This window comes from Triticum aestivum, chromosome 7A, assembly GCF_018294505.1.
Source record: "Triticum aestivum cultivar Chinese Spring chromosome 7A, IWGSC CS RefSeq v2.1, whole genome shotgun sequence".
Classification (NCBI taxonomy): domain Eukaryota; kingdom Viridiplantae; phylum Streptophyta; class Magnoliopsida; order Poales; family Poaceae; genus Triticum; species Triticum aestivum.
Genome location: NC_057812.1, coordinates 356,688,510 through 356,704,801, shown reverse-complemented (window position 1 = coordinate 356,704,801; position 16,292 = coordinate 356,688,510). Strand labels below are relative to the sequence as shown.

At 46.1% G+C, this 16,292-nt stretch overlaps 1 pseudogene; it reads left to right on the top strand.

The window, feature by feature from the left end:
- Nucleotides 1-12,388: 12,388 nt before the first annotated feature.
- Nucleotides 12,389-15,351, top strand: LOC123153340 (DNA-directed RNA polymerase subunit beta''-like; annotated as a pseudogene).
- The last annotated feature ends 941 nt before the right edge of the window (nt 15,352-16,292 follow it).

Below are 16,292 nucleotides of genomic sequence, written 5' to 3'. Positions count from 1 at the left end.
TCCTTTCTTGCGCCGACATGAGCATGTTGCTGACGCCGTCCTCTGCTATGGGGACCACGGATGGGGCCCGAAGCAGCTCGCCCCCTTCCAGCAGGGGGCTGGGGGCTGGCACCCACCTAGTTGCATGCCAGGCCTCGCGAGGAGCCCGAATGAGTGAAGGCCTGCTGCTTGAAGAGGAGCCCAAGACTGAAGCCATCCAGCCGCTGTCCACGACCAGGGGAGGAACCCTTGGCACGCTTGTTGTATTCCAAGAAAGGCCGCGGAGGAGGGACGGCGAAGGCACAGGCTCGAGACGCCTTGTCAACGGGCTGGCTTCCCCGGTTGGCTCCACACCGTGAGCAGAGCGCGGGCTTCAAGCGCTAAAGTCTAGCGGGAGAAGCAAGGCGAGAGGAGGCCGCTTCTCAGGAGATCTTGCGGGCTTGGCGGAAGGAATCCTGAAGAGACATCGTCGGGAAAGGAAGCAGCACGCAGAGAATCACCCAGATAAGGTACTTACTCATCAAAGGCGATATACTTTCTCCATTTTAACAGCCCGATGATGCCGCTGCTTGGGGACCCATTCTTCTTGTGGAGCTCTTCGAAGTCCACACAGAACCAACAGAAGCGTTGGACATGGAGGCCCACACGAGGCGCGGTTGGAGAAGCGCTCGAAGGGGCAGCCTTAGGAGCGCCAAGCTGAGGGGAGCCATCAGGCCCAGCCTCACAGCGACCTGTCGAGGTCTTAGGAGCCCCAGCCTCAGGAGACGCGGGCCGCGTCGCCTCCTCAACCGCCGCCCCAGGGCAAGAGTTGCGAGTTCCTGAGGACGCCACCTCAGGAGCCCTGGGCACTATCAACATCTCGGCACCTTCACCATTGGCCCCCAGCGGTGCTTGCCCCCCTCGCAGCCACACTTGGGGCGAGCTCGACGACAGTGGCAGGGAGAGGAACCATGACGATGGGGTTCTCACGGGGCCCCATGAGGCTGACTGGACATAGCCCCCACTCATCAAAGACGGGCATCTGCTTCGCGAATCTCGCCATGTTCAAGTAGCGGTACAAAAGGCAACTCTTCCATGGCATGTCATCTAGAAACGGGACACCCGTCAGGACCTCGAGCATCATTCGCCGTGCCTCAAGGGGGAGCCCGGACTCCTGAAGTCTCATGTGGTCCTTGCTGTTCAGCAAGGCCCACATCGATTGAGAATGGTGTTTAAGCCGAGCGATTCGGCACTGCATGAACTCCTTCACCACCATCGGCGCAGTCACATAAAGGTCCTTGAGCCACTTCAGCCTGAGCCAAACAGGGGCGAGGCGCGAATCGATGAGCCTTTGATGGGACCAACCGGAGCTGGGAATAGCGGGCGCTAACAGAGAAGAGAGCAGGGGGCTGAGCACTCCGACATCAACAAATACCCACCGTGTCCGAAACCCGCTCGTGGGTGGCGGGAGCTCAAAGTCAATCCCCGCGCCGACCGTCGCCGCCATGGCCTTAAAGCTCAGGCATCCTGAGTTCTGTTGGGGATCAATCAGGTGCAGCGAGAAGAATTGGCGGAGAAGGGCCACTGAAGGGGCAATACCTACCATGGCCTCGCAAACAAAGGTGAAGATGGCAAGAAGGGTCACCGATTGAGGATCAAGGTGCAGCATGTGGATCTGATAATGCGCAAGCACAATGTTGAAGAAGGCAGAGAAAGGAGGGACCAGGCCGGCCCAAAGGGCGTCGATTAAGAATGAAACCTCCGTGGATTCCCGGTCAATGCGAGTGTGAGACGCAGGCCAAGCCACCATCTTTCCCCACTCATTGAAGCTGGAGGCGAGCATGGGACGCACCTTTCCCATGGCCTCATCGTTGAGCACCAGCGATCGGCCAACTGCGGGCTCGGCGGCTGGAGGCGCACTAGCCAAAGTCAAAGGTTTCTTCCCCTTATCCACTTGTGTCGGCGCCATGGCGATGGAGTGAGCAGCGCTCAGATCAGATTGGAAAGAGGAGCGGAGTCCGGGGGAAGCAGAGGAATTGGAGGAGTATGGCAGTGGCAATGGAAGAATAACTGTGTAGGCTGCGGTGGCTACATAGACAGGCGGATTCCAAGGCAGCATGCGGAAGCGGAGACGCCCACGTCCAATCAACTGCCACGCGTCGACCAAGGCCGCAGACTATTGGGGCCTGAGGTGCTCCACACTTGCCCCTTGGCTTCGCATCGAAGCCAAGCCCGAGCACACCTTGGGCCCAGGGGTTACTATCAGCGTATTGGGAATGGGGGTCCCCAGACTTGCCTGCCTGCGGCCCACGGTGTGGCTTTGCGAGCGGGCCCGTACGGCCCATCTTTACCAGCAAGGACTCAAGACCCTCGCGAGGGGCCAAGCCTCGCGAGGCAGATGGCACAAGACCTCCTCAGGAGCGGCCTCACCAGGCCAGCTCGCGAGGGGTGGAGAGTTCAAGGCAATGCAAACCTCGCGAGGTTCCAGTGACGTGAGCCATGACGACCAAGGCCAGATGGGCGCTAGGCGGGCGCGAGCGTGCACAGTGTCCTTGTTTCCTCCTTGGCGCCAAGGAAGCAGGCGCAGGCGCGAAGTACCGAGGCATGAAGCAAAGGTTGCCATATTGGTGCAACGACACCAAGACCAGCAGGACGGCAAGACGGAGGTCATCATGGATCCGAAGACGGTGTCACCACCAGAGCCTTTTGCAGGCGAAGACTGCTTTTGTCAGGATAAGTTGTACTAGCTGTCCCCTTTCGAATTGGCCGTTGTTGGCTTCCTTCCCGCTCAATATTTGGTGAGAGGTCCAGGGCCTCTATAAATAGGACTAACCACCACCATAGTTTGGATCGGCTCATCAAGAGGCTGAGAGAGAAAGGGATATCGAACCCATCCACACACTCGCCTAGCACAAGAACACCTCACCTCAGGAGGTTGTTCTTCCCCTTTTACTGTTCATCCTCAGCCTAAGAGGTAATCCACTTCCACCACACTGGAGTAGGGTATTGCAGCACAACGGTGGCCCGAGCCAGTATAAATCTTGTGTCTTTCATGTTGCGAGTTAGTTCATAAGATCTTAGCGAAGCTAGGACATGAATCGATAGGGGGAGATCTTCGCACGCACCCTAGTGTTCAAACCTTGAGGGTTTGGCCGAAACCCATGATCCGACATCGACGACGACTCCTACTATGCTGGAGGTGCCAACTACTACGTGCAGGCCGCTAACGACGACTAGGAGTAGTTTAGGAGGATCCCAGGTAGGAGGCTTGCGCCTCTTTCGATTGTATCCCAGTTTGTTCTAGCCATCTTATGGCAACATTTTTAACATATGTCCGTACTCAGATATTGTATGATCGAGCTCTTATATTCGAGCCTTCGACGCCCCTGGCTTGTAATATGATGCTTGTATGACTTATTTTAATTTTAGAATTCTGTTGTGATATCTTCACGTGAGTCCCTGATCTTGATTGTACACGTTTGCGTGTATGATTAGTGTACGATTGAATCGGGGGCCTCACCGAATAAGTGGTTTAAATATCATTCCCCCATTGAAGTAAAAGTAGTTGAACCTATTAAAGTTGATTATGAGGACATCACTAACAAATTTACACCCACAGCCCCTACTGATACATATACAGGACAAATTACTAGAGCTCGCGCATGCCAATTAAATTACCAGGTACTTTCGGTTCTTGGTAATGATTCTAATGTTCGTGAGAATATGATTGATGCGGAGCATCCTACGGTCATGTCCATGGACCTACGGTCGTCTCATGAAGTGCCAAAGAGGACCTATGACTCGAGCTAGAGCTAGAGCTCTCGAGACTGAGGTGACTTCTCTCCTTAGTGATATTGCATATGATCCCCTCGAGACATGGCTACTACCTAAATTCGAGATGTTGTGCATGATCAGGTACTAAGAGGACCCTCCCGAAGATGCACGTGAAGATGAATAAGTCCCCAAGTTCACGGATGAAGAGAACCAACGGAAGGAGTCAAGAACACCTCCCAGGCCCCGGACATCCGACCCTTGGAGCGTCGTCCACCACAGCTGCACAACCACCAAGCATCTACAGGCCCCGAACATCTGGCCCCGCTAGTCCGGACATCCGGCCCTTCCTGAGCTCCCGGAAATCCGGCCACCCGCCCGGATATTCGGACACCTCCTATCCAGAGAGCAACAAGGCCAACGCCTCAAGCCCGGACATCCTGCCCCTCGTGAAATCCCGGACCTCCGGCCCGACGCCCAGACGTCCGGCCTCCCCTGTCTGCGCACAGTGTAAGGGCCTGTGGCCCGTGTACCACTTCACCCACCTAGACTATATATACTCTTCTCCTACCTACATTTTAGGGTTAGTGTTGTGATAGCTCATATTAGATATAGAGCCTCGCTCATCCACATCAGATCTACTCCACGAGAGAGACCGTGGCCCCTCTACGGAGAAGATCCACGTTGGATTCAGGACCTCCTCACGGAGAAGACCATCAAGACCTCCTCACGGAGAAGACCGGTAACCATTTGTATCGTCCCTTGTAAACTTTGGATCTTGTATCTCCTCTCGTGTTTCGAGGATCTAGCACATGTGTGACTTAAATCTTGTTGGTTTGAGTGTTTCTCTTTGTGCCCTTTGTGATTTCCCCTCATGTTTCCCCTCGTGTTCTTCGTGTTCATCGCGGGATCCTCTCCTTTCGTGAAACATCGGCCCCTAGGGTTTCCACCCTACATCATCTTGGTATCTAGAGCCACGTTGATCACGATTTCGGAGTGTCCCCATTGTGTTTCTAGCCTTGTTTTGTTGATTTGGTTCCCTAATTCAAAAAATTCCCCACAAAAATAGCCCAATTTTTTTTGTGATTTGTTGGTGTGATGAAGTTTTGTTGGATTTAATCCGCGGTTTCATGTGTTGCAGGTAGATCTAGCTTTCCATCCTCTTTTCCCCAATTTCCATCCACGAATTTCCCCAAATTTTCCTTGGATTTGACCTCTCCATGCGAGGATCATCGAGTTCGTCCACAGATCCAGAGTCTGGACATCCGGCCACCCTGGACATCCGGCCATCAAGCCCGGACATCCGGCCCCTGGCAGCATAACTTTCATCCACCGCCCATTTTCTGTCATATTTCGCCAAATTTTGTTTTCGGTGCCCACATACACTTCTGCAACCACCACCACTTCCGCATAACACCGCCATATACCACATACACCACCATCGCTTACCACTACCAACTCCAACAGTTTTGTCACGTTTTGCTTTGAGAATTCGAGTTGTCATTCTGTGTCCTATTGTGTTTCGACTATTTAGGTACGGTTCGACATCGACATCACCGCCGCTCATCTTCGCCACGGACGCGTCATCGACAACGACCACTTCACCATTTCTGACACCGTCAACTGTTTTTTTCTTGCAAACAACCAACATCAAACGGTAAACTCGTCTTGGTATAGTGATAGACCATTCTTGCCATTACATTGATAGCCATCATAGCCTTACTCTTTTGCATCGCTTACCCATCGAGAGTAGCCTTTGACTATTGTCGGCAACATGACTTGTGCACATTAGTGATCATACTTCCCATAGCATACGTATATCATTGGTGCATACATAATATACAAGATGCCACTCCATAAATTTCGTCCAGAGGCTATTCTAGGTGCTGCGTCACCTTACTTTTGGGCCAGGCCCATGTAATTTCGAAATACATGATTATAGGCTGTTTTTAGAGGCCGTATATGTGGGGAAACAAGAGGTAGGGTTGGTTTCGGACCCCTCCTCCAAGGGCCATGAAATTCCGCCCTCTCTCCTCCATATATACAGCCCTTAGGGCATCGTTTAGACTTTGGGTTTTGTTTAGATTAAAGTTTGCCATAGCTACAACTTTAGTTTCTTGCTGGTTAGCAATATCCAGATTGCAACCTTAGTTTCTTGCTTGTTCTTCATTTTCCTGCAGGAAACAGACCTTCGTGGTCAGGTTAGTCGTGCTCCGGCGTGGTCAATAACCTCTCGGATTTGGTTTAGCGACTGCTAAGGCACGACGTCCTCGCACGTTCGTAGTCGGATCGTCAAAAACGGCTTCCACCAAAACGATAGCCACCATCTCATCGAAAGACGGGACACCTTTGCCTCTATCCTATTGTTCCTACCTCTTATATTGAGAAACCACCTGATGCGGAGAATCCCAAGATCATCCCCATGGACCTACCTACGTCTCCCACGACACCTCTTGGACCAATGACAAGGGCATGAGCAAAGGCTATCGATGATAAGGTGAACTCGCTCCTCTCTGAACTACCACTTTCTATACATGAGACATGGCTACTACCACAAGCGGAAACACTATGCGTGATCAGGTACTTGGAGGAGAGCCACGGAGCAGCTACACCATCGGACAAGGCGACGAGGACACCAAGCGCCAAGGTCATGAAGAAGGAAGCCCAACGAAGCTACAGCCACCGGACAACCGGTCGGGACCCGACGTCTGGACCCTAAAGCCTCAGCCGAGCCCCAGCGAGCGGACGTCCGGCCCGGACAGGACGACCGGTGTCACAGCACCCGAGCCAAAATTAGCGGAAGTCTGAAGTGACCGGACGTCTGGCGTCGCCTTCATAGAACAGAAATAGCGGAAGACCGGTGACCACTGGACGTCCGGCTGCCCCTGAGCCACCGGACGACCGCTACATACCGGACGTCCGGTACCTGTCTGCGCACAGGATTCGGGCCCAAGGCCCATGTACCCCCTCACTTCGTCCCCATTTGCACTAAGACTATAAATAGACCTCCTACTCTAGCTAGCTAGGGTTAGCAAAGTAGTAGATCATTAGAGATAGAGCTTTGCTCATCCATTACGGATCTACTCCAAGAGAGAGACCGCGGCCCCTCTTCGGAGAAGATCCCCTTGGATTCAAGACCCCCTTTTGGGTGGCCCCATCAAGACCATCTTTGGAGAAGAACCGGTCACCGTGTATCATCCCATGTTGATCGTGGATCATGTATCTCCCTTTGTGCTCATGGATCTAGTGAATGTGTGTTCATACTTGTTGGTTTGAGTGTTTCTCTTGTGTTCCCCTTTGTGATTTCCCCTCATGTTTCCCCTCGTGTTCTTCGCGGGATCTGCTCCTTTCATGAAAGATTGTCCATCTAGGGTTGCACCCTACATCATCTTGGTATCTAGAGCCACGTTGATCATGATTTCGGAGCCTCACCGTTGAGTTTCTAGCCTTGTTTTTGTTGATTTTATCCCTAATTCAAAAATTCCCCACAAAAATAGCCCCAATTTTTTTGTGATTTGTTGGTGTGATGAAATTTTGTTGGATTTGATCTGTGGATTTGCTTTGCCTTGAGTGGATCTAAATTTTCCCCTTCGTCCCCACCTTTTCCATCCACAAAATCGCCTGAATTCGACGGATTTCGATCTCTCCACCACGAACCCTAGTTGTTCTACCCATGCCCGAATTTTCGCCCACACACCGGACGTTCGTCAGCTACCGGACGGCCGGCGACTGGATGGCCCCATTCATCTCTTTGCGTGTGTGTTTCCATGTACCTCATTTTGCTTGGTCTACTTGTTGCATTGAAAACTTGCGAATCTTTCCCAATAGTGTTGAAGCTCACTAACAATTGCATCAAATTTTGTGCCACCATCCTAACCGAGATCCACCATAAGCTTTTACTTGTGTAGGTGTGAGAAACCGACAAGAATTGGTACCAATTGTGCTATTTCCTTGTTGCACATTGGCGTGATCTTTGATCTACCTTCAACATCGGTCAAGGTACATTTGGTATACGTTCTTCTGTTTCTACCACTCACATATTTCCCTTGGAATGATGGATAGGACAAGTACTTCTAACAAACCACTCTTCATCGGGCAAGACAACAACATGAACTCCTACGTCACAAAGAGCCACCTCTTTGGTTCACAACGTGCTTTGCATCAAGAGCAACAAGCAATGAGCGAACACATCGACAACCTCTCCACCGACTTGCGACTCTCCAAGCAACGCACAAGAGATTACTTCGACCACAAGCTCGATGACCACAAGCAAGAGAATGACGCAAGAATGGACGAGATCCTTGCTTTGTTGCTCAATCGCTCTTCTTCGACTTCGTCCTCATCAAGACGGAGCCGCTCAAGTTGACACTCCGACTAAAGCATCTCTAGCTCAAGTACACCAACATCGAACACTCTTTGTCATGCCACGCGCCAAGATCATCAAGCCAACCACAACCCTCTACACGACTACAACTCTCAAGAACAACGACATCGTCAAAACCAAGCTACCTTTGCGCAAGCACGAGAATGACAACGACAACGCCAACACGAAGAGGAAGAGCGAGCGCATATACACCAAGAAGCACAAGATACCGAGGCACAACGTCAAGAGCAACAATTGCGAGAAGTTCAAGCACTTGAGGCACAACGTGCCCTTTGAGAATCAAGTCGAGCCGTAGTCAACCGAGGCCGACAAGCTCATGAACATGAAGAAGCGCTTCGCGAAGAAGTTCACGAACGAATATATCAAGCTTGCGTGCAACATCGAGCTCGACAAGTTCCTCCACAAGCTCACCAAGAACATCAAGTTCAACAAGAGCAAGAAGACAATGGAAATCCTCCACGGCAAGAGGAAGTTGTGAGAGACGACCCTCCTCGACAAGGACGTCATCATCCCTGACTCGAACACAATGAAGAGCAACACTATGAAAAGCTAAAGTTCACCATGCCCAAGTTCAATGGAAGCAATGATCCCGAAGAGTACCTTTCACGGGCATTGAAGGTCGACAACATATTCCGCTTGCACAACTATGAAGAAGAGAAGAAGATCGCGATGGCATCCCTTGAGTTCCAAGACTATGTCCTCATTTGGTGTGAACAAGTCATTGAGCGCCCAGAGGCAAAAGGTGAACCACCCATCACTACTTGGGCGCAAATGAACGATATCATGAGAGCACGCTTTGTGCCTACCTACTAAAACCGCGACCTTTTTAAGAAACTCCAATTCCTCAAGCAAGGAACCAAGAGCATTGAAGAGTACTACAAGGAAATGGAGATTGCAATGATACAAGCCAACGTCACAGAAGATGATGAGCAAACTATGGCACGTTTCTTGAATGGACTCAATCACCCTATCAAGAAGATCGTCGACTTCCAACCATACTCGAACCTCATCGAGCTAGTGCATCAAGCTACCAAAGTGGAACATCAAGTGCAAGATGACTTCAAGTATGCCAAGTTCTCATCCAAGTCACACGGCTTCTCCAACACCAAAGCTTCAACGACTCCAACACCGTCTACATCAACAAACCTTCTACAAGCAACATCGACAAGTCGAGTTACAAGAATGCTTCGACAACCCCAAGTCATCCTCCTACAATGAGCAACTTCAAGCAGAGAGCTTCATCATCATCTACCCCAACCGATGAGACCGTCAAGACAAGTTCCTTCAAATGCTTCACATGCGGAGGCCGAGGCCACAAGTCCTTTGAGTGTACCAACAAGCGAACCATGATCCTCAATGACGATGGTACATACAACTCCATGAGTGAAGGAGAAACAGAAGCACTTGAGCAAGTCGCCATGCACCGGCAAGTGAACGATGAAGAGGAAACAAGTCTTTTGTGATGAAGATTCAAGTCCCACTCTTGTTGTCTCCAAGGTCTTGACCCTTCAACATCACCAAGAAGAAGACCAAAGATGCCACATCTTTCATACCAAGGCCGGCATCAATGGAAGGTCCGTCAAGGTCATCATCGGTGGAGGGAGTTGTCATAACTTAGTCAGTGAAGAACTTTGCTCCAAGCTCCAATTGCCCAAGACGAAGCACCCACATCCCAACAAAGTTCAATGGCTAAGCGACTCCAGCACTATTCAAGTCGAGCATAGAGTGCAAGTCTCCTTCAAAATCGGAGCTTACGAAGACACTTTGGTGTGTGATGTCATTCCAATGACCGTTTGCCACCTTCTTCTTGGTTGACCATGGCAATTTGATACAGGCGTCAGCCACAATGGCTGAACGAACCACTACATCTTCAAGATGAAAGGAAAGGAGTAAGTACTTCGCCCTATGTCTCCAAGCCAAGTGATCGCCGACAAGCAAGCCACCCATCATGGAGAGAATAGTGAGAGAGCGAACCACCAAAAAGAGAGTGAGCACCACAAGCCCAAATTGAGTGCCTCCACGATGAGCGAAAAGAATAACTTAGTTCTATTTGCCACCAAAAGTGAGATAAGAGAAGTAAAGGCTTGGGCTAACAAAAACCTAGCTAATGGAGAAGTCATTGGCGAAGTCACCAGGCCCTCTACTTTTCATTATAAAACCGACAAACCAGAAAAAGATGGATTATTTTGCGAAAGAATCTTTGAACCCATAAAAAGTGGGATTTGCGCTTGTGGCAATTGTCGAGCGAACGGAGGTGAAAATGAAGACGAAAGAATTGGGCAAAAATGCAGGGTAGAATTTGTGGATTCTCATATACGAAGATATCAAATGGGATAAATCAAACTCGCATGTCCCGTGACTCATGTGTGGTATTTTAAAGGTCTTCCTAGTTATATCGTGAAACTTTTAGATAAACATCTTAAGAAGTTGGAGGGCCTAGTATACGGTGATTTCTCTTTTGCTAGGCCCCGCACTAAAAACCCCATTTTTACGATTACGAGGTTTATTTGAAGAGGAAATTGCATCCTGTAACCACAACATTTCTCCCTTTTTTTCTACCCCAGGCTTTGCAACATTTTGAAATCGGGAAATTGCAACAAGAGCAGGTGCTATTTGAGAACAATTAGCAGATTGGATTTGTGAATTATTATAGAGAATTGTTTGGTCGAATGGAAGGAATTAGAAGACGAGGGGTATAGTGGAGATGAGTCGGAAGATAGAAAAAGACGAATAAGAAAAGATTTTTTGATTAGATGCATGCAATTGCGGAAACATTTTATTCAAACAAATGTCGAACCAGAATGGATGGTTTTGTGCTTATTACCGGTTCTTCCTCCCTAATTGAGACCTATTGTTTATAGGTCTAGAGATAAAGTAGTGACTTCACACATTAATGAACTTTATAAATGAGTTATCCGTCAGAACAACAATCTTGCCTATCTATTAAAAAGAAGTGAATTAGTGCCAGCAGATTTAGTAATGTACCAGGAAAAACTGGTACAAGAAGCCATGGATACACTTCTTGATAGTGGGTCCTGCAGGAAACCGACGAGGGATGGTCACAATTAAGTATACAAATCACTTTCAGATGTAACTGAAGGTAAAGAGTGAAGGTTTCGCGAGAGTCTGCTTGGGAAACGGGTCGATTACTCGGGGTGTTCCGTCATTGTTTTGGGTCCTTCGCTTTCATTACATCAATGTGGATTACCTCTAGAGATAGCAATAAAGCTTTTTTAGCTATTTGTAATTCGCGATTTAATCACGAAACGCGCCACTTCTAATGTAAGGATTGCTAAAAGGAAAATTTGGGAAAAAGAACCCATTGTATGGGAAATACTTCAAGAAGTTATGCAGGGACATCCTGTACTGTTAAATAGAGCACCTACCCTGCATAGATTAGGCATACTGGCCTTTCAACCAACTTTAGTAGAGGGGTGTACTATTTCTTTACACCCGTTATTGTGTAAGGGTTTCAATGCGGACTTTGATGGAGATCAAATGGCTGTTCATCTACCTTTATCCTTGGAAGCTCAGGCAGAAGCCCGTTTACTTATGTTTTCTCATATGAATCTCTTATCTCCCGCTATGGGGATCCTATTTGCGTACCAACCCAAGACATGCTTATCGGGATTTATGTATTAACGATTGGAAAGTGTCGAGGTATTTGTGCAAATAGATATAATAGTTATAGAAACTATCCAAATCTAAAAGTAAATTACAATAATAATAATTCTAAATATAGGAAAGATAAAGAACCCCATTTTTCTAGTTCTTATGATGCACTAGGAGCTTATAGACAAAAACTAATCAGTTTAGATAGTCCCTTCTGGCTACGATGGAACCTGGATCAACGCATCACTGGGTTAAGAGAAGTTTCGATTGAAGTTCAATATGAATCTTTGGGGACTTATCATGAGATTTATGCCCACTATCTAATAATGGGAAATAGAAAAACAGAAATTCATTCGATATACATTCAAACCACTCTTGGTCATATTTCTTTTTATAGAGAAATAGAGGAAGCCATACAAGGATTTAGTCAGCCTATTCATAGTTTCATACACTACCTAAACAAGAAAGTTAGATTTGGTGATGCCCCTCCCATTTCGAGGGGCATTCCGATTTCCCTAGTATCATCATTATTTGCCACACGAATCTAGATTGAGATTGAGGCAATTGAGTTAATTAAATTTTTGAATCACTGACTCAGGCCCATTGTCGAATCCTACTCAGCAATTGTTGAATCCTACTCAGCTGAAAAGGGGGTACTTATGTATGGCCGAACGGGCCAATCTGGTCTTTCATAATAAAGAGATAGACGGAACTGGTATGAAACGACTTATTAGAAGATTAATAGATCATTTCGGAATGGGATATACATCCCATATACTGGATCAACTAAAGACTCCTAGCTTCCATGAAGCCACTACTACATCGATTTCGTTAGGAATCGAGGATCTTTTAACAATACCCTCTAAGGGATGGTTAGTCCAAGACGCGGAACAAGAAAGTTTTCTTTTGGAGAAACACTATTATTATGGGGCTGTACACACTGTAGAAAAATTACGCCAATCTATTGAGATATGGTATGCGACAAGTGAATATTTGAAACAAGAGATGAATTCAAATTTTCGGATAACGGATCCTTAATCCAGTCTATCTAATGTCTTTTTCAGGAGCTAGAGGAAATGCATCTCAAGTACACCAATTAGTAGGTATTAGAGGATTAATGTTGGACCCTCAAGGACAAATGATTGATTTACCTATTCAAAGCAATTTACGCGAGGGACTTTCTTTGACAGAATATATAATTTCCTGCTATGGAGCCTGCAAAGGGGTTGTAGATACTGCTGTGCGAACAGCAGATGCTGGATATCTTACACATAGACTTTTTGAAGTAGTTCAACATATTATTTTGCGTAGAAGAGATTGTAGTGCTATCCGAGGTATTTCTGTAAGTCCTCAAAATGGGATGACGGAAAAAACTTTTTGTCCAAACACTAATTGGTCGTGTATTAGCAAACGATATATATATTGGTTCACGATGCATTGCCACGCGGAATCAAGATATTGGAATTGGATTAGTCAATCGATTCATAACTACCTTTCAAGCACAACCAATATATATTAGAATCCCCTTTACTTGCCGAAGCACTTCTTGGATCTGTCAATTATGCTATGGTCGGAGTCCTACTCATTGTGATCTGGTCGAATTGGGAGAAGCCATAGGTATTATTGCACGTCAATCAATTGGGGAGCCAGGGTCTCAACTAACATTAAGAACTTTTCATACTGGCGGAGTATTCACAGGGGGTACAACCGACCTTGTACGATCCTTCATGGGCATCCTGCTTTTCTATGTTATATAGATTTGCATGTAACTATTCAGAGTCAAGATATTCTATATAGTGTGAATATTCCCTCAAAAAGCTTGATTCTAGTGCAAAATGATCAATATGTAAAATCCGAATAAGTAATTGCAGAGATTCGTGCCAGAACATCCACTTTACATTTTAAATCATATTTATTCTGAATCAGACGGCGAAATGCACTGGAGTACTGATGTTTACCATGCGCCTGAATATCAATATGGTAATCTTCGTCGATTACCAAAAAACAAGCCAATTATGGATATTGTCAGTAAGTATGTGCAGATCCAGTATAGCGTCTTTTTTCACTCCACAAGGATCAAGATCAAATGAATACTTACGGTAAAAAATATAGGGAAATTCTTGATTATTCAATGTCAGATCGAATCATATCCGATGGCCATTGGAATTTTATCTATCCTTCTATTTTTCAAGATAATTCAGAGTTGCTGGCGACAAAGTGAAGAAATAGGCTCGTCATTCCATTACAATATCATCAAGAACAAGAGAAAGAACTAATATCATGTTTTGGGATTTCGATTGAAATCCCCCTTTATGGGTGTTTTACGAAGAAATACTATTTTTGCTTGTTTTGACGATCCCCAATACAGAAAAGATAAAAAGGGTTCAGGAATTGTTAAATTTAGATATAGGACCCTAGAAGAAGAATATAGGACTCGAGCAGAAGATTCAGAAGAGGAATATGAGACCCTAGAAGACAAATACAGGACCCGAGAGGACGAATATGAATATGAAACCCTAGAAGAATCTAAATATCGAATCCTAGAAGACGAATACGAATATGAAACCGTAGAAGACGAATATGGGAGCCCAGAAAACGAATATGGGAACCAAGAGAAAGAATATAGGACTTAAGAGAAAGACTCAGAAGAGTAATATGGGAGCCGAGAGTGTAAATATAGGACCCAAGAGGACGCATATGGAACTCTAGAGGAAGACATAGAAGATGAATATGGCAGCCCTGGGGAAAGCGCAGAGGAAAAATATTGTACTTTAGAGGAAGACGTAGAAGAAGATTCGGAGGACGAATCCGAGAGCCTAGAGGAAGATTCCATCTTAATAAAAGAGGGTTTGATTGAGCATCGAGGAACAAAAGAATTTAGTCTAAAATACCAAAAAGAAGTCGATCGGGTTTTTTTTTCATTCTTCAAGAACTTCATATCTTGCTGAGATCTTCATCCCTAAATATAGTTGACAATAGTATTATTGGAGTGGATACACAACTAACAAGAAATACAAGAAGTCAACTAGGCGGACTGGTCCAAGTGAAGAGAGAAAAAAAGACATACGGAACTCAAAATATTTTCCGGAGATATTCATTTTCCTGAAGAGGCAGATAAGATATTAGGTGGCTGTTTGATACCGCCAGAAAGACAAAGAAAAGATTCTAAGGAATCAAAAAAAGGAAAAATTGGGTCTATGTTCAACAGAAAAAAATTATCAAGAGCAAGGAATACCCGATAAAGCAACACTTTTCCCGCAGGATCTCTTGCAAGAAGAAAATAATCTCCATATTCGACTTGTCAATTTTATTTCTCATGAAAATAGAAAGTTAAATCAAAGAATTTATCACACAAATAGTCAATTTGTTAGAACTTGCTTAGTAGTGAATTGGGAACAAGAAGAAAAAGAAATGGCTGGTACTTCCCTTGTTGAGGTAAGAGCAAATGATCATATTTGCGATTTCCTATGAATTGAGTTAGTCAAGTCCACTATTTTGTATACACGATAAAGGTATGATAGGACAAGTGCAGGACCGATTCCACATATTCCAAGGTGAAGATTGAACCACTTAGCCAACATCTAGAAGCTATTAGCACTTTGTTAAAGCTATTAGCACTTTGTTGAATCGAAAAAAGACCATATGCAGATAATGAAGAACCATAAGATTGAATGACTTGCGATGCCTATGCCCACAAGAAATCTCGAAACCACCCATTAATCGTAATTGAACTCTGTGCAAAGTGTCCCTCCTGTAATATGAGTTACCACCCCTTGATCACTTATAGTACCCCAAACATCCGACTGCATTTTACAACAGAAATGGAAAATGACTACCGAAATTGCACTGTACATCCAGAATAAACCTAAGAAAACATGATCCCAGGTGGATACTTAACATGTTCTCCCTCGGCTAGGCCCATCGCAAGGAAAGCGAAAACCTAGATTTGCTTTATCGGGTATCAAACGGGAACCCTGAGAAAATAAAACACCTTTCAAAAGTATTAACACAGTCACATGTATGGTAAATGCATGAATGTGATGGACTAAAAAATCTGCGGTTCCTAATGGAATAGGTAACAAAGCCACTTTGCCACCTACTGCTACTAACTCGCCGCCTCCCCACGTTAAGCTAGTACTTGTTGTTGCACCAGGAGCTGTTACGCCAGGCGCAGTAGCATGGATATTTTGTACCCATTGAGCAAAGATAGGTTGTAATTGTATGGCAGTATCCGAAAACATATCTTGTGGACGGCCTAAAGCACTCATGGTATCATTATGAATGTACAAGCCAAAACTGTGAAAACCTAGAAATATACATACCCAGTTAAGGTGGGATATGATTGCATCTCGGTATCTAAGGACGTGATCTAATAGATCATTGTATCAAGTAGTTTTATCATAGTCTCTTACCATTAAAATTGATGCATGTGCAGCAGCACCGACTATTAGAAATCTGCCAATCCACATGTGGTATGTGAACAAGGAAAGTTATGTACCATAGTCACTAGCTAGGTATGGATAGGGAGGCATATAATAAATATGATGAGCTACAACAATGGTTGTAG